We start from the raw sequence: 27,472 nt of genomic DNA, 5'->3' as shown, positions 1-27,472 counted from the left end.
AACATTCCCATGTCCCTCAACCTATCTTCATAGGGCTTGGTCCTTTGAGAATATATTGTTTCAAATGCACATTGTTACTTGAATGACAAACCTAATCAAAGTATTCAGATAGATTCAAAGGAAGAGTACTTGCACTCGAAAGCTCACGCCTTGAATAAATCTTTGTAGGTCTTAAAGTTGCTACTGGACTCTGATTTTATCAAAGTATTCAGAGTCACTCAAGAAGACGATTTATACTGTTGAAAAAGAGTTATATAATCCGAGATTCGTTTTGACTCTGGAATATCTTTAATAAGCATGATAGAACTTTTAGCCATTGTCAGCTTGGCTTTCTGTGCTTCCCTTTGTGCCAATTGGCTAATGTGCTACTCCTTGACTGGCTGCTGTGTAAGGCAGGATCCTGGACTAGGTGGACCACTGTTCAATACGACAGAAGAAGAAAAAGAAGAATTGGTTCTTATATGCCACTTTTCTATACCAAAGGAGTCTCAAAGTGGCTTACAATCACCTTCCCTTTCCTCTCTCCACAACAGACACCCTGTGTGGGAGGTGGGGCTGAGAGAGCCCTGATATTACTGAAGAAGAAGAGTTGGTTCTAATATAAGGTGACCAGAAATCTGTGGTCACAAGGCAGGACGCACCGCGGCGGCAGTGGCAGGCAGGCCCTCCCTTCCCACCTCCCTGACCCTTAGAAGGGCAGCGGCAGCAGGTGGGCCTCTCCCCTCCCCCCTCCTCCCTCCCTCCCCAACTGGCCTTACAGCGGCAGCAGCCCCAGAGGCAGCAAGGTCTGGAGGCAGGAAGGTCACCCGAGCAGCCGGCAGCGGGCCTGGCCGGGAAGCCCTGACCCGGAGCCCGATGCTCGGGGGCCTGCGCGGGGGGCCTCCTGAGCCCAGGCACATGCACGGGGTCCTCCTGAGCTCAGGCTGCCTACTCAGCTGCCTGTCGTGCGGCAAAAAAATGTTTTTTTTTTAATTTAAATATATGAGAACGCCATGGGACAGGCAGGAAATGTCACGGGACATGGGGCAAATGCCCCCAAAGTGGGACAATCCCGCCAAAGGCGGGACAGATGGTCGCCTTATTCTAATATGCCGCTTTTCTCTACCCGAAGGAGTCTCAAAGAGGCTTACAATCGCCCTCCCTTTCCTCTCCCCACAACAGACACCCTATGTGGGAGGTGGGGCTGAGAGAGGCCTGATATTCCTGCTGACCAGGTTACCCAGCTGGTTGCATGTGGGGGAGTGCAGAATCTAACCCGGCTTGCCAGATTATAAGCCCATACTCCTACCCACTACACCAAGCTGGACTCTTCTTAGTTTCTTAAGTGGTTTAATTATGCTATTTGTCAATTAAGATTGAATAGGGTTTTTTTTCAAGGGATCAATCCATTCTTCTTTATGTTTTTATGGCACATATTTGAAATACTGATTGTAGTATGTGATAGGCACTGTTACCCTCATTAAGTGAGCAGGATTTTAAAGGTGTTATTTTTTTCAGAATACCAAAAATATTCTGAAAAAAACAAAATAAAATGGTGTGTACACCAAAGTCAGCCTTTTTAGCGTCGCAGTTGCTAGTCATGTCAGTAGGGTTGCAAGCTCTGGATTCAGAAATAGCTGGAGATTTTCCGAGTGGAGCCTGGGGAAGGGCTTCCATGCTGTATAATCCCATTGCATTCCAAAGCAGCCATTTTCGCCAGGTGCCCTGATCTCTGATCACCTGTAGGTCTGTTGTAATCCCAGGAATTCACCTCCCCTCAATGGCCAATTTATACTATAAAATGAGTGAAAATCCCATATAGTGAAAATACTGTGCTCTATACTAATGACGTAAGAGGGTTTAACCACTGAGGAAAGGCATTGTTCTTGAAAGTGGGTTTTAAAAAAATACATCCAGTCCCGTGTGGGCAGTACCCCTTTGAAGTTGGTAACCCAGTGAAGACAATTAACAAGCACATTAAAATTACTTTATCCACACACCACTGCATTGATTCTTTTCCCATTCTGTGCCGTTTCAAGAAATTGGCTTGCTCTATCTTTCCTCACCAGAAGGTTAGTGATGCTACGTGTTAGTATACAGTAGCAGATAAAACAAGGATTCAGTGGCCCCATGGAGACTAATTAAATGTATTACAGCTTTTGCTTTTGTGAGCAAGGATTGCTAATTCCAGATTGGGATATTCCAGGAGATAAAGCAGTCTTTCTCAACTTTTTTTTACCGGTGAGAAACCCCTAAACATTCTTTAGGCTTTGAGAAACCCCAGAAGTGGAACGATCATGCAGAATATGGTTGGGAAGCAGAGTTATGTACACACCTGCCCAGGACCCTTCCTTTCCCACCCCCTCCATGCCCATAGAATCATAGAGTTGGAAGGGACCTCCTGGGTCATCTAGTCCAACCCCTAGCACTATGCAGGACACTCACATCCCTATTGCTCATCCACTGTAACTTGCCACCCCCTTTAGCCTTCACAGTATCTGCCTCTCCGTCAGATGGCTATCCAGCCTCTGTTTAAAAAATGCCAAACATGGAGAACCCACCACCTCCTGAGGAAGCCTGTTCCACTGAGAACCCGCTCTAACTGTCAGGAACTTCTTCCGGATGTTTAGATGGGATTTCTTTTGAATTAATTTCATCCCATTGGTTCTGGTCCATCTCAATCATTGGCCATTTTGGGAGACGGGTAGTCAGCATGACCACAGCTGGTCATATCATGCAATAAATGTTTTAAAATATCTGTTAAAAATAATTAATTTCCACCCATTCATGAAACCCTTCCAGGGATGTCAAGAAACCCCAAGGTTTCGTGAAACTCTGGTTGAGAAAGCCTGGATTAAAAAAAAAAAAGTTGTATTTTTGATGAAACGTCCTCACAAACACCATTTCTGCACCTCAGGAATGAGGAAATTACTCAGCCAACCTGGGTCTCCAGGCTGTAGACATCCAATAGTCCTCTCATTCCTCCACTCCCCACTTTCTCCTCAGGAGTTGGCTGCTACCAGCAAGCCAGTTCTGAGAGATTTTGGCTCCACCTGAGAGTTTGCACCCAGGCCTCGGTCTCTTTTGGTCACCAAGATTGCAGCTCTGTTTTGGGAGGGGGGGGTGTTCCACCCATATCCTTTCCCTTTTCTGCCCCTGAGAAGCATGGACCAAACAGAGCTTAACATTAGGCATGTCCACACATACGCAGTTTGCACAGTTTTGGATACAGCCCTTTAGATTCAGCTGAATCTGAACAGTTTCATCGTTTTCTGATTCTGTCTTTTTCCCTGTACACATGCTCCCCTCCTTTCCCAGGCAGCTCACAGAGATCAAATTGACTGCATTTAAAATGAAAAGACATTTAATTAATACATTAAAAGCATATATTGTGTAACAGGCTGAGAAAATGTTTAAAAGAGAGACAAAAGCTATCTGTCTTCCTTTGACCAGGGACATTTCCATGCCACTGAACGTTTTTGAGTGGATTCCATAGGGGTGCCAGCCTCCAGGTGGGACTTGGGGATCCCTTGGAATTACAGCTCATCCTTGGAATACAGATAGAAGTTCCCTGGAGAAAAAGGGTGCTCTGGAGGGTGGACTCTATGGCATTGTAGAAGAAGAAGAGTTGGTACTTATATGCTACTTTTCTCTACCCAAAGGAATCTCAAAGTGGCTTACAATCACCTTCCCTTTCCTCTCCCCACAACATACACTCAGTGAGGTGGGTGAGGCTGAGAGATCCCTGAGATTACTGAAAAAGAAGAGTTGGTTCTTATATCCCACCTTTCTCTACCCGAAGGAGTCTCAAAGTGGCTTACAGTCACTTTTCCACTCCTTTCCCCACAACTGACACCCTGTGAGGGAGGTGCGGCTAAGAGAACCCTGATATTACTGCTTGGTCCAAACAGCTCTATCAGTGCTTTGGCAAGCCCAAGGTCACCCAGCTGGTTGCATGTGGGGAAGCGTGGAATCGATCCCAGCTCACCAGATTAGTCTGCACCTCTAATCACTACACCAAGCTGTACCCCACTAAAGTCCCTGTCCTCTCCAGTCACTGTCCACAAATCTCCAGGAGTTTCCCAACCTGGCTCTAGCAACCGTACCCTCTCATCTCCCATGGGCTAACTTGAGACAACCCTAATCAAACTTGGTTCTGAACTTTCTTCCTGCCAACTGGAAAAGGACACTTTACATTCAGTATGCTTGCACGGGCTGCTAGCTTAGCATCTATCCTTCGAGGTTGCAGTTGTTGGCACTAATCCAGGGTCAGAATGCAATTCCCCAGTCTCCCATTGCTGACTGCATTTTGGTCTCTAAACTTCCAGCATATCAGAGGAACAGTAGTTGACTACTGGAGAATTCCTTCTCCTTTCCTGATAAGCAAAAGGCGTTTTGAGAAGTCTTGTGATACTTCCCGCACAAAAAAATGTCTCAAAGTGTTCAAATGAAAGGAGATGGAATTTTTTAAAAGGATTGTAAAGGTAAGAGGGGGTTCCCAGAGATCTCTGATTTTATGTTAACAATTCACTGGGTGTGTTGTGTACATTCAAAGGTGATCTTAGCCTGCGTGTTTTCTACAACCTAGTCAAATCCTCCTAAAGTCTCCTTGTAGCCTGAGAAGCAGATCTTTTGTTCTCTTCTTTTTAAATAAGGCTTTGGAGAAGTCTGTATAAAAATACACTTTTGTTGTTTTCTGGAACACAATAACCTGTTTGGTCCATACTTCACTGTGCGGCGCTGTCAAGATGAGGCTTTCTGAACAAGAGAGAGGCTTCATAAAACTGGGAGGGGGGGGAGAACCTATGAGTGGCATTTAAAATGATCCTACTTGCCTGTGACCATTTCCGCATTAGGAGACATCCCTTCTTTTAGCCTCTCTTTGGATTCCTTTTGGATGCTGTGAGTCAACTCTAGCTTTTCGCTTTTGGGCTTTCGTTGCTGAGGCTGAAATTTCCCAGACTGAAATTCATGACATGCATTTAGCACTGAGTCTGATGGAAGCAGCCTCCCATCATGCTTTGGTGTAGTGGTTAGGAGTGCGGACTTCTAACCTGGTGAGCTGGGTTTGATTCCACGCACCTCCTTCACATGCAGCCAGCTGGATGACCTTGGGCTCACCATGGTGCTGATAAAGCTGTTTTGACTGAGCAGTAATATCAGCTTCCCCTTCCTCACAGGGTGTCTGTTGCGGAGAGTGAAAAGGGAAGGCAAATGTAAGCCACTTTGAGACTCCTTTGGGGAGAGAAAAGCAGTATATAAGAACCAACTCTTCTTCTTCTTCTTCTTCTTCTTCTTCTTCTTCTTCTTCTTCTTCTTCTTCTCCTCCTCCTCCTCCTCCTCCTCCTCCTCCTCCTCCTCCTCCTCCTCCTTCTACTCCTTCTTCTCCTTTTCAGTTTTTTTTTGCAAAATGATACCTGCTTGCACCTTTATTTTCATTGCACCCCTTGATCCCACTATTATAACATAACAGAAACAACGTTGTGACATGGTCACCCCCCCTTAAAAAAAAAGAATTTTCAGAACAGAGAGAGGGAGGGAGGACAGCAACGAGGAAAGGGACAGTCCCACATGACTCAAAATGGAGGGTGTGGGGGGAAAAAACCAAATTATATGCAATCCTGCATTGGGCAGCCCCAAATTTGGTCCCATTAGATCCCCCTTGAAAAGATTAATTTGGATTTTGGGGGGATTTCTTTGCTGTGGGGCAACTGAGGGGGCAATTTACAACTGTACCTGAAAAAGCCAAGTTTAGTGAAGAAATTGACAAAAAAGTTGACCCCTTAAAAATGCAAATCGGAATGATATCGGTAGTGCAGAAACACTGCGCTAAATACCGAGTGAATTTCACATAGGTCTCCTTCAGTTGAATGGCGATGGAGTATTAACTGGTTGATGTTACATTTTAAATCCTCATCCAGCACTGAGCTGTATAATTATGGGATTTGTGTTGGGGCATGCAATAGACTTCCACCCTTAAATTTCTTTAGACCTTCATATGAGCCTGATTCCATGTGATGCTGACAAGCAGAATGGGTCAAGTTCAGAGTGAGGAATGAAGATGTGGCTCAGGCATCGGTGTGGCTTTCTTTTTGCCGCACACTTTCCACGAAAAACAGAAAATGCACTTAGGCAGGATTAATCTTGAGAAGTTTATTTCACTCCAATTAACTTGGAACAAACCAAGGGAGACATTTTCTTCTAATTAAGTCAAATGCTATTAATATAGAACAGCATCTACCCAGGAGAAAACGGTGTGACGATTTTGTTCTTCCTGACTATCTTTGTCTCTGGAGTACAAGCCTTTCCAGTTGTGACTACAATTTGGAAGGATAGTCTTTCCAAAAATGTCAGGTTGCCAACTTTCAGGTGAGCCCTGCCTGGAGTTCTCCTAGGATTAAAACTGATCTTCAGCTCTAGAGATCAGTTTCAGGTGGAGAAAATGGCAGCTCGGGAGAGCAAGGATGAATATGATCAAGTTGACGGCGGCTAATCTCTAAAATGTTTATTATTGACTTGCAGGAAGGCATTTTGTGCTGGAATAAGATGTGACACCAAATTTGGGATAAACAAGGTCATAGCTTTATTACCTCCCCACTGGAAGGTTGGCACAGCATGGGAGACAGAGCCTGACCTAGCAATCAGCAGGCTGCACCAACAACCCATGGAGTCCAGAAGGGCCCTGGGGACCTGCACTGTTCCCAGCCAGGAGAGCAGATTCCCTTGCCTACTGAAGTCCACCACTAATGGAAGCGACCTATGCAGGGGAGCCACCAGGGGCCAACCTGATTTGACTGCCCCCAGGCCACCAAGCAAATGAGCCCCTGGCCGCTCAGCTGGATAAGCCACGCTCGTATGTGTGCCACCTCATAGGGTGACCCCAAACCCCAGGGAGTCCAATCACACACCAGACTCCCTGCCAACAGGCTCCATCCCATGCAAACCTGCAGTTCAGTCAGTAACCTTTTATTGGCATAAAATGTATAAGACATATAAAAATAGGGTTTAAAATTTCAACAAAATAATAAAATGGGGTTACATGACCAAACTGATCTTAAAATGATTAAATAAACTATAAGAGATAAAATACAAGGTAGGCAGCGTATTATAAAAGCATCTTAGATAAAACTCTGGCAACTAAAATGGTTATCACAGTAGATCTCCCCACCAGTGTCTACTGTTGGGCACTTCCACTTTAAACTGACTGGATCCAGCAGATGGGATCCTGCCACGCATTTTTTTTTTTGTTTCATTGCAGGCTTACAGTCTTGCTTTGGACCTCAAGCTCGGTCCCCAGCAGGTCTGCAGACGCAAGCCATTTCCAATGCCCACCAACTGGTAAATGGGAATAGGAATGTAAGAGAAAGGTAATAAACTTTAGAGGAGGAACCAGCAATCTTTCACCTCTCCTTTCCTCTAGAAAATATTGAAGGGGGTGTTGCTGCTGCCCAGGGGCTAGCAAGGTCCAGGTGAGCTCCCAGAATTACAAGTCATTGCCAGACTGCAGAGATCAGTTCCATGGAGGGTGGACTCTGTGGCACTGTTTCCTTGCTGAGCTCCCATCTCTCTGCAACCTCAGTCATTCCCAAACTTGGCTTTCCGATCCCTAGTGATTAGAGTTGTCCATTTTCAAGGGGTGGCTGCAGACCTCCCTCTATTAGAGGCATCAGAGATCCGTTCACCTTGAGAAAGTGGCTGTTTTGGATGGTGGATTCCAAAACATTATGGAAGCCCCTCCCCTCCCTATGGCCCATTATGCACGGAGTGGAAGGTCCGCATTCGGGGTGGAATGGCGGCGGCTAAAATCGCCAATTATGCACGCTGCAGGCGGCAACCAGGCGCAGAGTCAACATATGCCGCTGAAGCCGTGTTAGGGAGATGCGAAAGAAAGTGGAGCTTCCCGGGACCAGGGTGCAACCAGAAGCGGCTCCGGAGTAGCCGTGTGCATAATTGGATACTCTGGGTTTTGCCACCGTTGCGTTCCATCCTGTGCATAAGCGGTTTGCTTCGCTTCCTTCTCCTCCTCCTCATTCTCCATACCGCTGTTTCAGTGGCCGTCCATAATAGGCCTAGAACCTGCCCTCTTCAGGTTTCATCCCCAACTTCTCCAGGTATTCCCCAGACTGGAGCCGGCAACTTTATTAGTGAGTCGTTCCCCAACCCAGAGATGACAGTCCTGCTATGTCTCCTGCTCTCAGTCATCACTGGTGCTTTTGTGACATCAGCCATGATGTCATAGGCTTTTCCCACACCTAATTCCATGCCCAGCAACCAGGGCAAGTCACAACGGAGAAAGGACAGAGACCCTTGAAGGAGCAAAGGTGGAGAAGGTGGCTCGACAAACAGAAGGGTAGGAATAATGTTACAGAAAAGGAGCACAGCGGTAAGGGATCTCACTAAGAACACCTAATGTTTTGTTGGTATTTAACGTTAATTGAATCTGAGGCTTTGTTTTTTTCCTGCACTGAAAACTAGGCATCGGTTTACAAAATGGCCATATATTCTCCCAAGAAAACTAATTGATGGCACTATTGTCTTAAGCATGGAAACAATTATTAAAATGTTTTCTCTGGTTCAAAATTATTAACAGAGTAAGATTACTGTGATTAACCAAGTGGATGGGTTTTAAAGATTTCCTATAAATTACGGCATAGCACAAAAGCAGAAATCTTTTCGACTGACTTTCTGAATACTGTGTGCATGTCTAGGCCAGCCTCCCTCAACTTTTTTTTTTTTTACTGTTGAGAAACCCCTGGAACATTCTTCAAGCTTTGAGAAACCCCAGATCATGACTGAGAAGCATAGCTGTGTAAATGCCCACCTCAGGCCTCTCCCCTTCCCATCCCCCTCCAGCCCCATCATTGGCCACGTGGGGGGGGGGGATGTATGAGTCGACATGACCTTATATGATCATATTACCCAATATATATTTAACAAATTTTAAAAATATATAAAAAATTAAATGTCATCCGTTTGGGAATCCCTTTCTAGGGCTGTCAAGAAAACTCCAGGGTTTTATGAAACCATGGTTGAGAAACCCTTTCTAAATGGGATGCTGGGAAATCTTGCGGAGGGGGAAGTTATTACATGATGGATGGAAAGGCAGGCAGACAGATAGACAGTTGATAGATTTCCATGGTCCTTGTTTTCTGTACTCTTGTATTTGTTTTACAAGTATGCAGGAATTGGAGCTGGGTTTTCTCGGGTGGTTCCATAGACCAGAGTTGTTGCTTATGATACCAAGGAAAGAAGAATCCAGACTCCTCTCCTCTGGCATTTGCTTAAAGTGTTAGCACTAACCACACTGTTCAGTGGTGAGTTGATCCCACAGAGTAGCTTGTGAGCAACTGGATGCTTTGTGGAAGCACCTGTCATGAACCAACCAGCTCCAGCAGAGTCCAGTGATACAGAGGAGCCCACTGAGGAAGAGGAAACCAGTTGGTGTGACCCAAACCCACAGCCAGTAACAGAGACACTGCAGGGAAAGATAGACTCTGGTGAGCCAGACATGCATCTGCAGCCTGGTGCAGTACAATGGGCTCTCAGCCCCCTCAGCCCTGAGTGGGAAACAGGCAGTCATCTGTTTATCACCCCTGTCACCAGAGCCTCAGGAGCAACACGGAAGGAAAAATAGGAGGAAGCTGCAACGCAGAAGGTGTAGTGGCAGATTTTGGCAGCACATCACAGGCTCCCCATTAGCCATAAGGATGAGTATGTGAAGGAGCAGGGCTGAGGTAACTGGCAGGTGTTTCACCTGATATATGCAAGCAGCAAGCAAGGGGGTGGCTGAGTGGAAGCAACCTGTCTGCTTGTTCCTAACCTTGCAGCCTGTATTCCTGGTTGACTCCCTAAACTCTTATCCTGTGCTATGGAACTCTGCTTTTGGATTTCCCTTTGGTCTTGGAGCTGCAAGTGTGTTTTAAGTGGTGTCTGGACTTTTGAATGGGATTTGGATTATGTCTGTCTACCTGTCCCCCTTCAAGGATCGCTGCCTTGTTGTGGCAAGGGGGCTTGCATAGTTCAGTGAAGCTATGAGCTATACCGTGCAGGGCCACCCAAGACGGACAGGTCATAGCTGAGAGCTCTGACAAAAGGTGATCCACTGGAGAAGGAAATGGCAAACCACTCCAGTATCTTTGCCATGAAAACTCTATGGACAGTTCCAATAGGCATAACGATATGACGCTGGAAGATGAGCCCCTCAGGTCGGAAGGTGTCCAATATGCTACTGGGGATGAGCAGACGGCTAGTACGAGTAGTGCCAGAATGAATGAAGCGACTGGGCCAAAGCCGAAAGGACGCTCAGTTGTGGAAGTAACTGGTGGCGAAAAGACAGTCCGATGCTGTAAAGATTTTTATTCCATAGGAACCTGGAACGTCAGATCCATGAACTAGAGATCAAATTGCCAACATACGCTGGATCATGGAGAAAGCTAGGGAGTACCAGAAGAACGTCTACTTCTGCTTCATTGACTATGCTAAAGCCTTTGATTGTGTGGAGCACAACAAATTGTGGCAAGTTCTTAAAGAGATGGGAATACCAGAGCATCTTATTTGTCTCTTGAGAAATTTATATGCAGGTCAAGAAGCAACAGTGAGAACTGAACATGGAATCACTGACTGGTTCAAAATTGAGAAAGGAGTTCGGCAAGGCTGTATACTGTCGCCTTGCCTATTTAACTTGTATGCAGAGCACATCATGAGAAATGCGGGATTAGAGGAGTCACAAATTGGGATCAAGATTGCAGGGAGAAATATCAACAACCTCAGATATGCAGATGATACCACTCTAATGGCAGAAAGTGAAGAGGAACTAAAGAGCCTGTTGATGCGGGTGAAGGAGGAGAGTGCAAAAGTTGGCTTGAAACTCAACATCAAGAAAACAAAGATCATGGCATCCGGCCCTCTCAATTCATGGCAAATAGATGGGGAAGAAATGGAGATAGTGACAGATTTTATTTTCCTGGGCTCCAAGATCACTGCAGATGGGGACTGCAGCAAAGAAATTAAAAGACGCTTGCTCCTGGGGAGGAAAGCTATGGCAAATCTAGACAGCATCCTAAAAAGCAGAGACATCACCCTGCCAACAAAAGTGCGTTTAGTCAAGGCTATGGTATTCCCAGTTGCAATGTATGGCTGCGAAAGTTGGACCATAAGGAAGGCCGAGCGACAAAGAATTGAGGCTTTTGAACTCTGGTGCTGGAGAAGACTCTTGCGAGTCCCTTGGACTGCAAGGCGAACAAACCGGTCAGTCCTAGAGGAGATTAACCCTGACTGCTCTTTAGAATGCCAGATCCTGAAGATGAAACTCAAATACTTTGGCCACCTCATGAGAAGGAAGGACTCCCTGGAGAAGAGCCTAATGCTGGGAGCGATCGAGGGCAAAAGAAGAAGGGGACGACAGAGAATGAGGTGGCTGGATGGAGTCACTGAAGCAGTAGGTGCAAACTTAAATGGACTCCGGGGAATGGTGGAGGACAGGAAGGCCTGGAGGATCATTGTCCATGGGGTCGCGATGGGTCGGACACGACTTCGCACATAACAACAACAACCTGTCATGTGTCTGTAATCAGGACAGTATCTGTGAATCTGGGCCACAGTAATTACATATTAAGGCAACCTTTAGAGTGATGGTGCTATATGATCAATGATAGGTCATAGCTTGGTAGTGGACCATACCATCATTAGTGGACCACCAGTGGATAAAGTGATGGACACTATCCTAGATAGCTGCTTGAGTTGACTGAAGATCGTAGACTCTGTGTCATGTTTGATGTCCCTCCGGAGTAGCTGGTTAACAGCTGTGTAAAAAGAGATGCTGTACGGTGTGGACTCCTGGTCTGATCTAGGAAGGATTGTCTCCTCTTCTTATACTATGCTAGTTTAAAGTACCAAATACAGTGGTGTACTTAATCTTTCTTGCTCCTGGGGCAAGTGGGTTTGGTGATGCGGGGGGGGGGGGGGGCTCTGCAGAGAAATGACTGCCCCTGAACCAGCCCCCCTCCCCACCATGGGACAGTGGCAGAAGGGTCACAAGTCCCTGAGATTATTCCACCATTTGGAAGGTGGTATGGGGAACTGGCAGCCGTTGGGGGTGTGGCCTACACCAATACCTGCACCAGAAGGAAGGCTGCAGGGGTTTGCTCTGGGTGGCCATAACACTGTCCAACATGGTGGCTACCATTGAGGGCATTGAGGACTGGGCTGCCCATGGCTGGTGCACACACAGTCAAGCCAGCTTCCACCTACTAGGTCCATTAATCATGGGCCACATGGGATGCGCTGCTCCCACCACACATGCGCCCCCATTAAATATGGCAACCAGAGGGTGAGCCCCCATCACCACACCCTAAATATGCCATTGACCAAATGCACTCTGTAGCAGCAAGTAGCAAAGCAGGAAAGTCTCTTGTGTGAGAATGTAGAAAAGCATGCCAGACTGGACGGCAACCACACTAGAAGCTGGCCCAACAAGGAAATTGCATATTGTTCATGTGTAACATTCATGACTGTTAAGGCAAAGTGTCATCAGTTTTTCTGAGTACAAAGGATTCATCCTTGGACAGCGCTCTGCCACATGCCCCACATTTCCCATGCACCAGATGATGCATGGAGATGCAAAAATTCTTTGATGGATGCTGGCACTAAAGCACAACCTTTCTCCATTGTGATGTGATTTAGCAGATGCACTGGCATTGCGGTCATCTTTGGCTCCTGCAAATAACAGTCCTTCCATGAAAATACAGGGTTTTTTAAAAAAAAAATGAATATTGCACTTTATGAACCAGCTGGCTGTCTGGAGATCAGGGTTTTTGTTTTACATTTATCAGTAAATTTTGGATCGGCTGTCCGGCAGCCTGATTGACTGACACAGATTGCATTTGATATACAGCCAAAATCATCTGTTTATAGCACACGTCTCCGTTTCCCATAAATCTTCCTAGCCCTGGGCACTAGCAATTGCATTACAGTCTGGCGGCTGCATGGTACATATGATGTTCTAATATAAAAGAATTGCTTGCATGCAAGTAAAGGTGTTTTTTCCCCCCTTATGCAAGTTGATGAATTATTTCCAACTCTAAACATATCATTTCCATTTCTGAAAGAATATTCATTGAATACAGATGACAAGCAGCCTCATGCAAGGGTTCTAGAAGCTTGTGAGACCATGGGTAGTATTATAGTGTGGTCAGAGTTGGTTGAAGATACAGAATATATTTTCTGGTGTATCCATGTGGTGGCTGGATAGGTAGCTGCCATGATTTGTGTGTGTGTGTTCTCCGCTGTCCCATTTGAGCTGCCACCGTGGTGTGATATTGTAGCAATAATTTATCCGTTCCTAGCATGGAGGCAGCAGGTCATGTTTTGAAGAGCATTGTGTGGAAGACCGCCGTTTTTTCCCCCCTTCGACCACAAGCTTTTTGATCCATCGACTGATTTACTGATGATGTTCAAAGATAAAAGCCAGCAGGACAAATCACAATCAATAAAACCCACCGAAAATCCAACACAATGAACTGTGACAGTCAAGATTTGAGAACATCCATTTGACCAAAAGCAAAATAGCTGGCTATGTTTATTTTATTGATTTATATAGAAAAATGCTGTATCAGTAAAGGAAAATGTGAGTGTGGCAACTAGACAAATGCATAAGAGAATCTGAACTCAGATCTCTGTTCAATTATGGTTGGTGTTGGACAAATCACTGCCTCTTAACCCAAGTTAATGTGTAGGGTTATAGCAGCACAGTGATAATAATAATAAAAGCTCTTTTTTAATACCCCTCTTTTCATTACCCAGGAGTCCCCAAGCAATTTACCAACACTTTTCCTTTTCTTAGCCCACAACAGACACCCTGTGAGATAAGTGGGGCTGAGAGACCTCTGACAGAACTGCTCTGCAAAAACAGCTCTAAGAGAACTGTGACTAGCCCAGCTGGCTGCATGCGGAGGAGTGGGAAGTCAAACCCAGTGCTCCAGATTAAGGTCCACTGCTCTTTAACCACTGCGCCAATGGAAAAAATGGTGGTTGAAATTCAAGTGGAAAAAATAAATGCATAGGGCTGGGGTTGTGTATCCATATAATACGGATGTGCAAGGAGATGGCTTGATTCAGAGCTTACAGAAACTGAGTGATTTACCGCTTGACTCCTGCAGTTCAATGGTTCTTGGGTAGAAAGCCATGGTGCAAATTCCTGCTGGAGAGTTCGGAGAGCTTTTACCAATCAAGGGCGATAACACTGAGCTAGATTATTTTATTAATTAATTTCACTGATGCCCTGTCTCTTTCCCCGGTGGGGACCCCACATGGCTTACACCCATCTTCTCTCTTGCATTTTATCCCCACAGTAATCCTGAGACGTAGGTTAGGCTTTCAGTGTGTGTCTGATCCAAGGTCACTTTGCAAACTTCCATGGCAGGCTGGAGATTCAAACCTGCATCCCCCGGATCTTAGTCTGACATATCCCACCAGAACCTGGGGTGTAGTCAGGGGTACATCAGGGGTAGTCAACCTGTGGTCGTCCAGATGTTCATGGACTACAATTCCCATGAGCCCCTGCCAGCATCTGGAGGATCACAGGTTGACTACCCCTGCGTTACTCATGCTGGCTCTCACTGGAATGATCTGATTTACTCTAAGGCGGTATGAGCTGTCTGTATTCTTCTTGTCATGAAACTCGCCTTTGAGAATCTCTATGTTCTGCTGAGATGTCTTTTCAGTCTTCACTTTTAAAACTTTTAAAACGATGCTTACCATTTGGTTTGTTTTAACTTGGAGGCTTCTTGATAGGCTTGTGAGAATTAAATAGCAGCAGGAGAATCACTGGAAGCTGCCATTGACGTGGCGGCGAGGCAGGAGGGAAGGAAGACACTCCCTGGGAGACTGTCATGCGTGGTAGAGCGTGCGCGGCCCGGAGGAGCTGTGTCATCTGGGAGGTGCAGGCTCACGGTGCCTTTAATAGGTGCCACGTGCTTCGAGCCTGGCCTTTCTCTCCCAGCAGCAGAGAGAGCAACCGCCCACCATCCTTCCCTGGGTTCTTGGTTTCTTATGCCATGTTAACAGCTTTGGTTTGGTTTGCTTGCATTTTTTTTGTCACAGCTTGTGGGGATAGCAAGGGATGGAGCCTGCAGAAGGGTCAGGGAGTCTGGATGGAAAAAGGGACTCCCAGAACAGCATGCCACCTCAGGAGTGAAGGGCAATAGGAGGTTGAGCTTACCTCGCTGGGTGGCTCAATGGGGCCCAATGAGTGGGTGACCTGAGGTGGACCAAGGGGGGTCTACGCCTCCTGAGGCATCACAGGTATTCACTCATGGGCTAAAACCTCCCCCCCCACACACACACACACAGAAAGGAGCCCCCACAGGTCCAGGTGGATATTGGGTGGGTTCTCCAGGGCACTGTGGATGGTGTAGGGTTTATTAAGGCCTAAGGGCCAAGATTCAGGGTCCCTCTCCCCTTGCTGGCCAACACAATGTTTTGGAATTGTTGGTTTAATAAATAAAAACTGTGGCCTGTTTTGAAAAAGAGTTTACAGCGCGAGCATCTCCTTCAGACCAAGAATTGCCCGCCTGCAAGTCAATACCTCTTAAAGTTGTCTTGATTAAAATAGTTGGCTGAATTTCTTATATAAATGGATATCCCAAACTAATTCATTCTGGATTTTTTTTTTTTGGGTGATCAGTTTTGCACAAAGATGAACTGAAATTTGGCAAAGAAACAGATTGGCTGAGCTAGTGTGATGACGTAGAAGGCCATTTGCTCACACTTCTCAGGGGAGGGGAAGTTTGTCAGAATGTGTAGAGTCCTGTTTCTTTGAAGGACGAGGAAGTTGTCATCTCGACTGGGATTGCATTCACACACTGGCCCTAAGGACTGGAATAGCTTCATGTGGCAGGCCGAAGAGAGGCTATAGATGCAGGCCGACAGGGAGTACTAAGGGACAGGAAACTTTCAGTTAATCAGCTGAAAAGATGGGGCAAGCAATAAATTCAGAAGCAGGACCCTCGGGAAAGGGACACAGCATGGCAGACCTTCTCAGTTGTGGTGCCAAAATTATGGAATTCCCTCCAAGCAGGTCGTTATGCATGTGCATGGCTTTTCCATTGAGTTACCTGTGGTGTGGTAGGGGTGTTATGCTTTACCCATTCCCAAATGTGTCCAATTCACTTAGCTAAAGCAATCAAGTGGGTTTTCCATCCACTCATAGATATGTCAGTAGTAATGTCTGCAGAGATATAAATGCTATTATTCTTTACACTTCAATTTTACAGCCTCTAAACAAATTGGAGTATCATTGGCCAGTACTACCCAGTAGCTAGACTCCAGCAGGATGATCCGGATGGATCATTCACATCAAAATCACAAGATGTCATAGTCCCATTATATTCGGCACTGGTCAGACCACACCTGGAGTCCTGTGTGCAGTTCTGGAGGCCTCACTTCAAGAAGTACGTAGATAAAATTGAAAGGGTACAGAGGAGAGCGATGAAGATGATCTGGGGCCAAGGGACCAAGCCCTATGAATATAGGTTGAGGGACTTGGGAATGTTCAGCCGGGAGAAAAGGAGGTTGAGAGGGGACATGATAGCCCTCTTTAAGTATTTGAAAGGTTGTCATTTGGAGGAGGGCAGGATGCTGTTCCCATTGGCTGCAGAGGAAAGGACGCGCAGTAATGGGTTTAAACTACAAGTACAACGATATAGGCTAGATATCAGGGAAAAAATTTTCACAGAGTAGTTCAGCAGTGGAATAGGCTGCCTAAGGAGGTGGTGAGCTCCCCCTCACTGGCAGTCTTCAAGCAAAGGTTGGATACACACTTTTCTTGGATGCTTTAGGATGCTTTCGGCTGATCCTACATTGAGCAGAGGGTTGGACTAGATGGCCTGTATGGCCCCTTCCAACTCTATGATTCTATGGTTGGAATATTCAGGGCAACTCACTCTCCGACTGCAGGGCATGCTGGTTAACTGGTGAGCCATCCTTGATCACAAGTTCCGTTTTATGTGGGATGATGATGCATTCAAACTGAGCATAATTTCATCATACCTTATCTATATATACAATGGCTCTTGGGGAAATCCCTTTACTATATTAGCATTCACTCTTTTTCTGCACTAACTCAGCGATTGTTGTTACTGCTGTGGTTTTCTTTCCCCCCCCCCTCCTCCTGTTATCACATCTGTTGTTTCCTATGAGGGGCTCCAAGCAGAAATTAAACATGCTTCGACATAATCCCGGCTCCTTCTGTTGCAAATGGCTGAAAGGAGCTGGCTGAAATTCTTGAGGTTTCCAGCCTTTGCTCATAAATAAGAAAAGGGAATTGCTATATTGCTATATATTCAGTCCTTTTTGATACGAGAGGTTTCCCTTTTGTCCATGAAGCCCAAGTGCGTTTGCTGCTCACTAAGAAATTTATTTTTTGCAACTGGCCTGTGAGAAAGAAGTGGAGAAAAATATCAAGTGATGAATAATAAATGCAACCGTTGCAAAGTATTTGGGCAATGCTACCTTTCCTGGCTGGAAATAAGACAGGCCATTGATAAAAACCGCCCTGGCCTTTCTGTCAGGAATCAGGCTGAGCCCAGCCTGTGGAGTCCCAAGTGAAAGCACATCCGAAATCCAACAGTCGGTTGCAAATTTCCAAGAAGAGCTTTATTAGGCAAAGTCCACAGAAAGCTAAAGCATGCCAAGATCTTCCTAAGCAAAGATCTTGATAATAACAAAGTACAAGGGGGACAGGTGGGGTAGTTATAGGGCTCACCAAATAAGGGAGGGGGGGTGAAGGTATTTCGGCGGGAGAGTGAGAAGGATGGCAGGGGAGAGTGGGTTCCCAAGCCGCCAGATGGCCCGGAATCTTATCAAGCAGTTGGCGCATTGTTGAGAGTTTGTCTCCGCAAGGACACTTACAGTAAGATTGATACATTCGCATGGAGCCTCTCCCGCTGGGAAAGTGAGGATCCCAGAGGACAGGTTTATTGCTTTATGGCCTTGGCCAGAGCCGGCCCGGGAGGGTGAGAAGGTGTGAAGAATGCAGGAATGGAGGAAGCCCTGGATGGCATGAATCAGGGTTCATGACACTTTCCTTCTCTGTTGCTTCCATTTGATATCTTGAAGCTGTAGGACATCTCTTCTGCCACCTCCCCCCCCAAAAAAAAACAGTGACAAAAATCAAGATATAGGGGTGGATCCTATTCCTCTCTTACCATTCATCCAAGCAAAGTTTGTTTTATTTATGGGTTTAAATATTTATACCCCACTTTTTCTTTTGGCTCATGTTTGAAGTCTTCTTTCAAATTATGTGGCTCTGCTGTTGGAGGAAGGCTATATGGAAGATGGCTGGATTGGCCTCCATTCGTCCGTCCGGCCGTTTGTTCATAATCTATATATTGTTCTTCCCCTGGTGCTCAAGGGTGGCTTACGACATTTACAATAAAACAAGCTGAATTTTAAAATTGAAACAATAAAGCATTTAAAATCCTTGGCACACATCATATCTACTATGTTGTGTGGGTGTTTTGCACATGCACTGAAACCCTGCAGTGGCCTCAAGTGTCAGGATCAGTGCCTGTTCTCTGCCATGCTTTTATATTAACCTGAGTACCTCCATGTTTTCTTAGCCTTTTGCTTCTTGCTGCTGGGCCCCTATGTAACCCTGGCCCATTATATTAGCTGTCTGCATGAAATTGAAACCTGTCTGCTGTGTATTTGTTATCATGCTTTGCTGTGAACTATTTGTATTTTGAACCCGGCTGGCGAGGCCTGCTCTATGTAACAATAATAGTTTATCTTGTCAGTGGGCACCAAGAGGTCCAAAGACACACCAGAAGTAACACTCCCTGGCTAATTGCACCCGGGCACCTGGAGTTCTCCCCCTCCTGGGAACCTTCAAATTTTGGGCGGGAGAATTCTCTTGAAAAGGGGTTGCTTTTGTGTTGTTAGGCAGATTTGACTTCACTAGTTATAGTGACTGAAGTAAAATTCCAATAAAGCTTTCTTTTTACAGAAGTACGTTGTGAGTTCTTCTAGCACTTGACATTAAGGAGACACGGACTCTGCAGATCTGTATACTTCACAAGTTTCAAAAATGTCTTTTCATCAGACCTCACACCTTCTAACTCCATATTGCCCAGAAAGACTAAAGATCACATTTAAAGCACCTCATGAATGTGCTGCCTATGCCTGGTCATTCAAAACGAGAGTCTGATAATCCTGGATCTTTTGTCTCTGAGCATGGATGTTCATCAACTGATGGACCTGTTTCCCATGAATGTTTTTCCTTTTTAAAAAAGTGCCTTCGTGGCCAGAGTCTCCTAATTATGTTTTGTCTGAAGAAGAGCTTTCCCTCCGTCCTTTTTCCCTTCCCTTGTGGGGCAGGCTCTGTGCAGAATGATGGCTTCACTTCTCCCGTCCAGAGGATTTTTATACCTTTTATGTAAATTTCACCTCTTTTGCATGAAACGTGAGCCACATAAAACGAGCCGCTCCATGTTATTTGTTTCTTAGGGGCTCCGGGCAGCGCACAGATATAATTATAATAATGCCCATGCTCCCCGCTGTTTGCCACTGCGGCAGTTCATCTTCTTTGCACTTGTAAAAAGTAATAAGTAGGTTTTAACTTTAATGACAACATAAGTCCGAGCACTTGATGGTGCCACTTGCACAGCGTGGCCTCCAAATCTTCCTGCTTTGCCTTTACTCCCCTGGACATTTCTTCCAGTGTTTATAGTTTGGTTTTGGGGTTCTTGAGATGTCTATGTATGTCCACCAGCATGGAAATATTTACAATAAAGTCCAAGTTAGCTGCGAATTTTTAAATGTGTGGTTTTAAAATGATTTCTTTCCCTTTTGTTATCTTCATCTCAAGATCTTTTCTGTTGGTCTTGTGCATTCTTCTCCTCCCTTTCTTCCAAAGAACATAAGGTGGGCGTAGTCACCCATCAAGGTTCATCCAAAATCTCCCTACTGTGTTAGGGTATGCAGGAACCTTCTTTACACAAGAAGAGTTTTCATACCATGCTCTTCACTCCTCGAGGGACTCTTAATGCAGCTTATGATCCCCTCCCCACAATAGACACCCTGTGAAGTAGGGAGGACTGAGAGAGTTATGAGAGAACTGGGACTGGTCCAAGATCACCAAGCAGGCTGCATGTGGCAGAGTGGGGAATCAAACCCACACTGGTTGGCTCTCAAACAGCAAATGGGGAGAGAAAACCCCGAGCTGCAGGACTATATAGGATTTCATTTTTTTTTGTTTCTGATGCTTCCTTGGAGAATCAGAGCAGTCTTACTAGATGAAACCCAGAATCCTCTTTCATGCAGAGACCCATGATCAGGGCACAGGTGCCAAAGCCACCTCCTGTTATTGAGGATAACTTACGCATGTGCACAACCTACTAGGTATCGTAGTACCTTTGCTGCATCATTTACTACCTCAGTCCAACCATCCTTGATCTGGCAACAGGGGGGAATGGATTTCAGCAACTGTGCAGATATTTGTTAAAAAAATACAACAGTTTACAAGGGACATGGCAACTCCTAAACTACTGCCCAGCTATGAAGCTGTTCGACGGGTGTTCAAGCTGAGCAGGAGTGAGGTAACAAAATGTGTGGCTTGCCTTCTCAGCTGCCTGCTGAGCCTGTTTGCTGCCAAGAGAAGAACACCACCCCTCCTGGGGGTGTTCTGCTTTAGACTGAAAGTGAAAGAACCTCTGAATCCTAGAATCATAGTGTCAGAAGATACATCCAGGGTCATCTAGTCCAACCCCCTGCACAGTGCAGGCAATTCACAACTACATTGAATGCTTCCCCATGGGGGGCAGGAAAGCAACTCCCTGCAAATGCAAAACAAGTACATGAATGGTTTCATACCTAGGCTTCTTGATTGTTTGGCATCTTGGCTTCTGGGGAGGGGAGGGGTTTTGTTGCTGCTGCTTTTGTTGTTGTTTTGACATCAGCATCGTATCATAGGACTGTTTCCTTGCAATGTGAACTGATGGTGTCAAGGAACCGCTCACCTACCTGCTCTGCAGCTTGCCGATTCATTTCTTAGATGTACCACTAAGACCGTTTATGCACTGGGAACGTCACTGCCCCAGCTCCCATGCAGGGGCACAAATAGGAGTCAGATGAGGTGCACAAGGCCAAATGCTCCCCCGCGAAGGTGCTGGAAGAGATGGGGAAACCTGCCATGACTGAAACTCCAGCCTGCAGCACAGCATGAAACCTCCAGTGCATAAACGGTCTAACCCATCTCACCGCCACTTTTCTAGTGGTGTGCACACAGGAGCTTTCAGCAATCAGCCAATGGCAGTTCCATGCCAAATCGCAGGAACCATAAAGTGGAATCGGACTCAGTATACTGTGGAGTAATTTCCTCTCATGCCTCATTCCTGCTGCAGACTCACTCTCAATTGCCTGCGTGATGTTGTGATGAAAGGGCAACAGACTCTTACCTGGAGAACTGGGTCAGATTCCCCCCACTCCTCTACATGCAGCCATTTGGGTGACCTTGGGCCAGGCACAGTTCTCTTAGAGCTGTTCTCGCCCAGCATTTCTCTTAGAGCTGTCTCAGCCCCAGCTACTTCACAAGGTGGCTGTTGTGGGATGAAGTTCCCTTGGAGAAAATGGCTGCAGTGGAGGGGAGACGCTATGTTATTAGATGAAGAAGTTAAAAATAGTTGGTTTTTATACCCCATTTTCCTCTACCCGACAGAGTCTCAAATTGGCTTACAGTCGCTCCCAACAACAGGCACGCTGTGAGGCAGGTGGGGCTGAGAGAGCTCTGAGAGAGCTGCTCTGTGAGAACAGCCTCAAGAGAACGGTGCCTGGCCCAAGGTCAACCAGCTGGCTGCACGTGGAGGCGCGGGGAATCAAATGTCGCTTGCCAGATTAGAAGCTTCCGCCCTTAACCACTACACCAAGCTGCCTTAGTTCCCACCCTTCCAAAATCTCCAGGAATTATTGGCATCTCTAAGCACAGCAACACCCACAACTAGGCTTAGAGATAAGTTTCGGGCGAACTAGGCCTTCAAGATATCCAAAAGGATCCTCAAAAAGCAAGGAGGTATGCAATAAACATCAAATGCATCGCAATTAAGCGCACTGCTAACTGACAAGCTTTTCCTTTCATGCCTTTGAAAGCCGAGGCTTAAACCTGTTCTCCTTTGATAGCTCCCCTTCAGCATCTCCATCGCTGCCCCGTTTTCTGTTATTTTCAAAAGGAATGCATTTGCCGAGAAATGAATGATTGAGTCCTTTTGCAATGTCATCAGAGGTACACGAGGCGGAGGCCTGTCTGTGTGTACGTTTGAGAAGACTTTGCTTAAACAGAAAATTGAGCCCCGGGGGAGTCTCTGGAAATTTTAATGTGCCATTAGAGAAGTCTTAAAATAACTCATTTCCCTTTGTCGGATGGGGGCGAGGGAGAACAGAGGAGGAATTGGGTTTTGGGTGCTAACCCAGAGGGGAAATCAACTTTTGCCAGATACTTTTATAAGCCTGTTTACTACCGGGACTCTTGAGCAACAAAAGGAATCTGACTTTGAATCCGAAAGATTTAGTAGCTATTTTAAAAGTCACTGTGGTTCTAGGCGGAATGATTGATGAAGCACATTGTGAACTTTGTAAGATGCCACTCAGGGGTGCCAGCTCTAAGTTGGAAGAACCTGGAGGCTTTGGAGGTGGAGCTGGGAGTGGGCAGGAATTGGGGGGACCTCAGTGGAGTATAATGCTATGGAGTCCACCCGAAAAGGCAGGGGAAATTCTCTCTTTAGTCTGGAGGTGAGCTGCAATTCCAGGTCCAACTTGTGGACTGGCATCCCTAATGTCACATCTCCACTGTGTCCATCGGTTCCCACTCTCGTCAGTAGGGTGGCAAGACTGTGGCCTGGCTGGTCGAGGGGATAAATTGATGTATTAGTGCCGCCATCTTTAAGTTTCATAATTTTAACAATATAATCGGGGTATTTTAGGGGTTTTATTGCATTTTTATTCTTTTATGGTGTAAACCGCCATGAGCCCAAATGGGAACGGCTGTATATAAATTCAAGTAATGAATAGATAGATAGATAGATAGATAGATAGATAGATAGATAGATAGATAGATAGATAGATAGATAGATAGATAGATAGATAGATAGATAGATAGATAGATAGATAGATAGATAGATAGATAGATAGATAGATAGATAGATAGATAGATAGATAGATAGATAGATAGATAGATAGATAGATAGATAGATAGATAGATAGATAGATAGATAGATAGATAGATAGATAATCCTGTGAGAACTCACCCTTGCCGTAATGGTTTATGAGGCTTCTCTGCATTGGAGCCACCAGATCCTTGCATGCTCTCTAGCACTTGTAAGCCATATTCCAGGCTGAAACTTTAGGGCTGGACCAAGCTGGATAATCTCAGTCAAATTTCTGTCCCTGCTGCAGCAACTGTCCTACAGGACTTTTACATGGGCAGCTTCCACGATCCCCACCACAGAATGTTTGTTGGCCAAGCAGGAGCTGTCCTACCTTTGTGACTAGCAGAAATGCTAGTTGGATCTAACCCTTCGTTCACATGCAGGGCCTCCTCCATTGTGTGAGCCAAACTAGATTTGTTTGAGTGCTCTCCCAATGTCATCTAAGAGCCATGGTTGAATCAGGCCAATTCAGATTATGTGTTGACACACTGAATCCTGTTGATTGCAAAGAGCAGTGCATATGCTCCAGTGCGTGGCTGACACTAGACAGGACTCCAGCTCATCCTCCAAGAACAGAAGGAGTGCCCCACAACATTCTTGCATAGTCCCTTTTGGTTGCACATTGCAAATAAGATCAATATTGATGGATTACCCAGAATGGTGTCATGATTGACAAGTGTCAGACTTACTGGCAGTCTTCAAGCAAAGGTTGGATACACACTTTTCTTGGATGCTTTAGGATGGTTAGGGCTGATCCTGCGTTGAGCAGGGGGTTGGACTAGATGGCCTGTATGGCCCCTTCCAACTCTATGATTCTATGATTTTATGACTCTTAAGGAGGTTTGAACTCCTTTCTGCCCAAGAATGGCCCTGGCTAGTGAAAGGTATCCTTGTCCACCATTGCCACAGGAGATACAGGTCCAGCAGTTTCCCCAAGCTATAAACCTGCTCCTTTGTAGCAATGTAACACCATCCAAAATAGGAGTTATCTCCATTTCCAGGTCAAAATCCCCACCTCCCTCTGCCACTGGGAGCACCACAGTCTCATCCATCCCTCTACAGCTTCCAGTTTCCACTGCTTCCATAGGATCTGTTGGAAATGAAAGGCAGAGCTGAGCGTCTTCGGCATATTGGTGGCAACTCAGCCCAAATCTCTGGTTGGTTTTAAAATCTCTTCCTTCCCCAACCTACTCACACACTCACAAATAGTCCTCTGCCCTCCCTCCTTACCTCTTCTCCCAGGAGGGCCCCAGCCTCCTCCAGCTTGGTGGGCAGTGCCTGGGCCTGCACTGGTGTTGCGGCCTGTGTGCCGGCTCTTGGAGACCTGGAGAGTAGCTGCCTGGACCCTGGGAGCCTGTGCTGCATTCTGCCTCCTCGCTAGCCCCGGGAAGTCAAAATTCAAAGACCATACATGGAAACGGAAACGAAAAGCCGATATCAGCTGCATCTGTCAAGGAGCCATCTGAAAAACAGCCAAATTGGCCTAATCAGTCTGGAGTTGACAGTCAGAGTTAATTTCATTTGGATTTCTTACTCTTTTGAGGTTAACATTTTTTTTAAGGATTCTGATTAGTTCTGTTGCAAATGAACATTCCCAGATTGCAGGCAGCATTCACAGAGATTATTAATGGAGGGGCTGATAGCTTAATGGCAGAAAGCACACGCTCGACACGCATGAATTCCTTAGTGCAGTCACGGATATTTATTGTTTGTTCATCTACAAATCCCCTCAAAAAAAGTATCCTGCCTTTCTACCCTTACAAGGGCCACCAAGACAGCTAACAACTTTGGACGTACATGATTTCAATTTCAAATATCTGTGATATGAGGAGAGATGTCTGGCTGAGAGCCCCAGACTTTTTTTTGTCCAGCTCTCTCCTGCTTCCTTTTCTGCAGTTGCGGTGGCGTCCTCATTTATACAGTAGGGACACAAAGCCAAGTGTCCCTTCCCTCCATTAGCTGAGGTCTCCCCCATCCTCCTTTGGGAGAAATGGGGGGGGGGAGAGAGAGAGAGAGAGAGAGAGAGAGAGAATGCACAAACAGGTGAGAGAGTCAGAGCCATGGCACATTTAAGACCAGCAGAATCTTATTTCAGATATAAGCTTTTGTGGGTGTGCACAGTTCTTCAGAAGGAGGAAGGATTCTTCTGAGAAGAACGATTTACATTGAAATTGCTCTGCTTTTCTGCTTACTTTGAGACAACATCTCTCCTTCTCACTCTCTTGCACATGTACAGAGATCTCCCAGAAAGTTACGGCAAAAATTCTTCTTGTCCCCTACTGGCAGTACCCACAGATCCTGCAGCGCCATGTATTAACAGTACTTGGTTTGATGTGGCTGCTCAGAAGTAATTTTTGTTTATAAATGTGGCAGACCAACATAGCAAGGAGACCAAAGGCTTATATAGAACCTTGGAGTCTCCGATGGGAGGGGAAACTCATGAAGGAGAAAGGGGAGGGGCCTTGGAGGGTTCTAAGGGAGAGAATTCCACTGGCAGTTGGTCAGAGAGTGGGAGATGAAGAAGTCATAGAGAGAGACTTGGTATGGGAGAGGGGTCTGACTTCAAGGTTGGTTAAAGAGAGAAGATACAGGAGACCTGCAGTATGGAAATAAAATGATGGATTGTTCTGGGTCTTTCAGCAATGATGAGCTTGAACCGAACTTGGAAAAGCAAGGACACAAGCTTGACTACCAAATGTAGACTAGTTTGATCTCTCTTATTTCCAGTAGCTGCTTATGGTTGTGGAAGTTGGACAGTGAAAAAATCAGACAAGAGAAGAATCGATTCACTTGAACTCTGGTGCTGTAGAAAGCTTCTGTGGGTCCCTTGGATGGCAACAGTCACAAACAAGGGAATACTGAAGTGCATAAGGCCTGATGTGTCACTGGAAGGCAAAATCACAAAACCCCGGCTCACTTATTTTGGCCGTATCATGTGATCCAACTCAGTGGAGAGATCGCAATTATGCGAGGACTGGTCAATGGTCAAAGGAAACCAGGCCAACAAAGAGTGTGGTGGTTGGATGTGATCAGAATGGACAGTGGCCAGAACATTACACAACTAAAAGAAGCAGTATGGGGCCAGAGATTGTGGCAGTGGTTGTGCCATGGAATCGCTCAGAGTCAGACTCAACTGAATGGCTAATGTCATCACCATCAAATAACATTCCACTAAGTTGCAGGATATTTTTTTCTCCGCTCTGCTGGCAACTATAACCCCTCTCCCCATTTGCAAGACTTTAAAGTTGCTTAAAAGAAGTGGTGCAAGATCAGAAATCGTGGGGGCAGGTATGCCATAGGATCTCCAAGAGTTGAGTTGACTGAATGGCTAACATCCTAGGAGATGCTCTGGGCCAAAAAAAGGTTGTGTGTTTCTGAAAGACAGGGGAGCTCACAGGCAATGCAGTCTACTCATGGGCTGAAGGAGAGCCCAGGTCTTTGACAGAACAGACAGTTGAACCTGAAAGCTCATACATGGTACTTAGTGAAACAAGTATACAGTGTGATCCAGAGGATTGGACCAGAATCAACGGGTTAAAATTAATTCAAAGGAATTTTTGGCTGAACATCTGGAAGAAGTTCCTCAGTAGAACAGGCTTCCTCAGGAGGTGGTGAGTTCTACTTCTTTGAAAGTTTTTAAGCAGGGGCCAGATAGTCGTGGGCCTCTTATGGTGCAGCTGACATGCTGCCTGAAGCTCTGACCATGAGGCTGGGAGTTTGATCCCAGCAGCAAGCTCAAGGTTGACTCAGCCTTCCATCCTTCCAAGGTTGCATGGGCACACTGAGTACCTAGCTTGCTGGGGGGTAAAACGTTAATGACTGGGGAAGGGAATAGCAAACCACCGTGTATTGAGTCTGCCAAGAAAACGCTAGAGGGCATCATCCCAAGGGTCAGATATGACTTGGTGCTTGCACAGGGGATAACTTTACCTTTACCTTAGATAGTCATATGACAGATATGCTGATTTTATGAACTTAGGCAGATTGTGAATGGGTTGTGAATGGCTGGGCAGGTAATTGTGAGTGTCCTACATTGTGCAGAGGGTTGGACTAGATGACCCCGGAGGTCCCTTCTAACTCTATTCGTATGGGATATTTAAGTCTTCTGTAAAATGGCATACATTAATCTTCCATTCAGAGGCAGTATTGTGATAATTACTATGTACTGGGGATGCAGAAAAGCAAAACAGTGTTGCCATCATGCACTATGCATCAGGTTTAGGAATGTATTAGACTGGTTGCTGTTGAAAACAGAACAGCAGATAAGATGGATGCTTGATTCGGTACAGCCCCGAAAT

General features: G+C 45.8%; 1 protein-coding gene across 4 annotated transcripts in view; it reads left to right on the top strand.

Annotated features, from left to right (window-relative positions):
* Positions 1 to 27,472, top strand: part of NRG3 (neuregulin 3) — an 805,324-nt gene that overhangs the window by 613,752 nt on the left and 164,100 nt on the right. The window lies entirely within an intron of this gene.

The sequence above is a fragment of the Paroedura picta genome, chromosome 8 (assembly GCF_049243985.1).
Source record: "Paroedura picta isolate Pp20150507F chromosome 8, Ppicta_v3.0, whole genome shotgun sequence".
Classification (NCBI taxonomy): domain Eukaryota; kingdom Metazoa; phylum Chordata; class Lepidosauria; order Squamata; family Gekkonidae; genus Paroedura; species Paroedura picta.
Note: the sequence above shows the minus strand (reverse complement) of the source record. Positions and strands in the feature narration are given on the sequence as shown.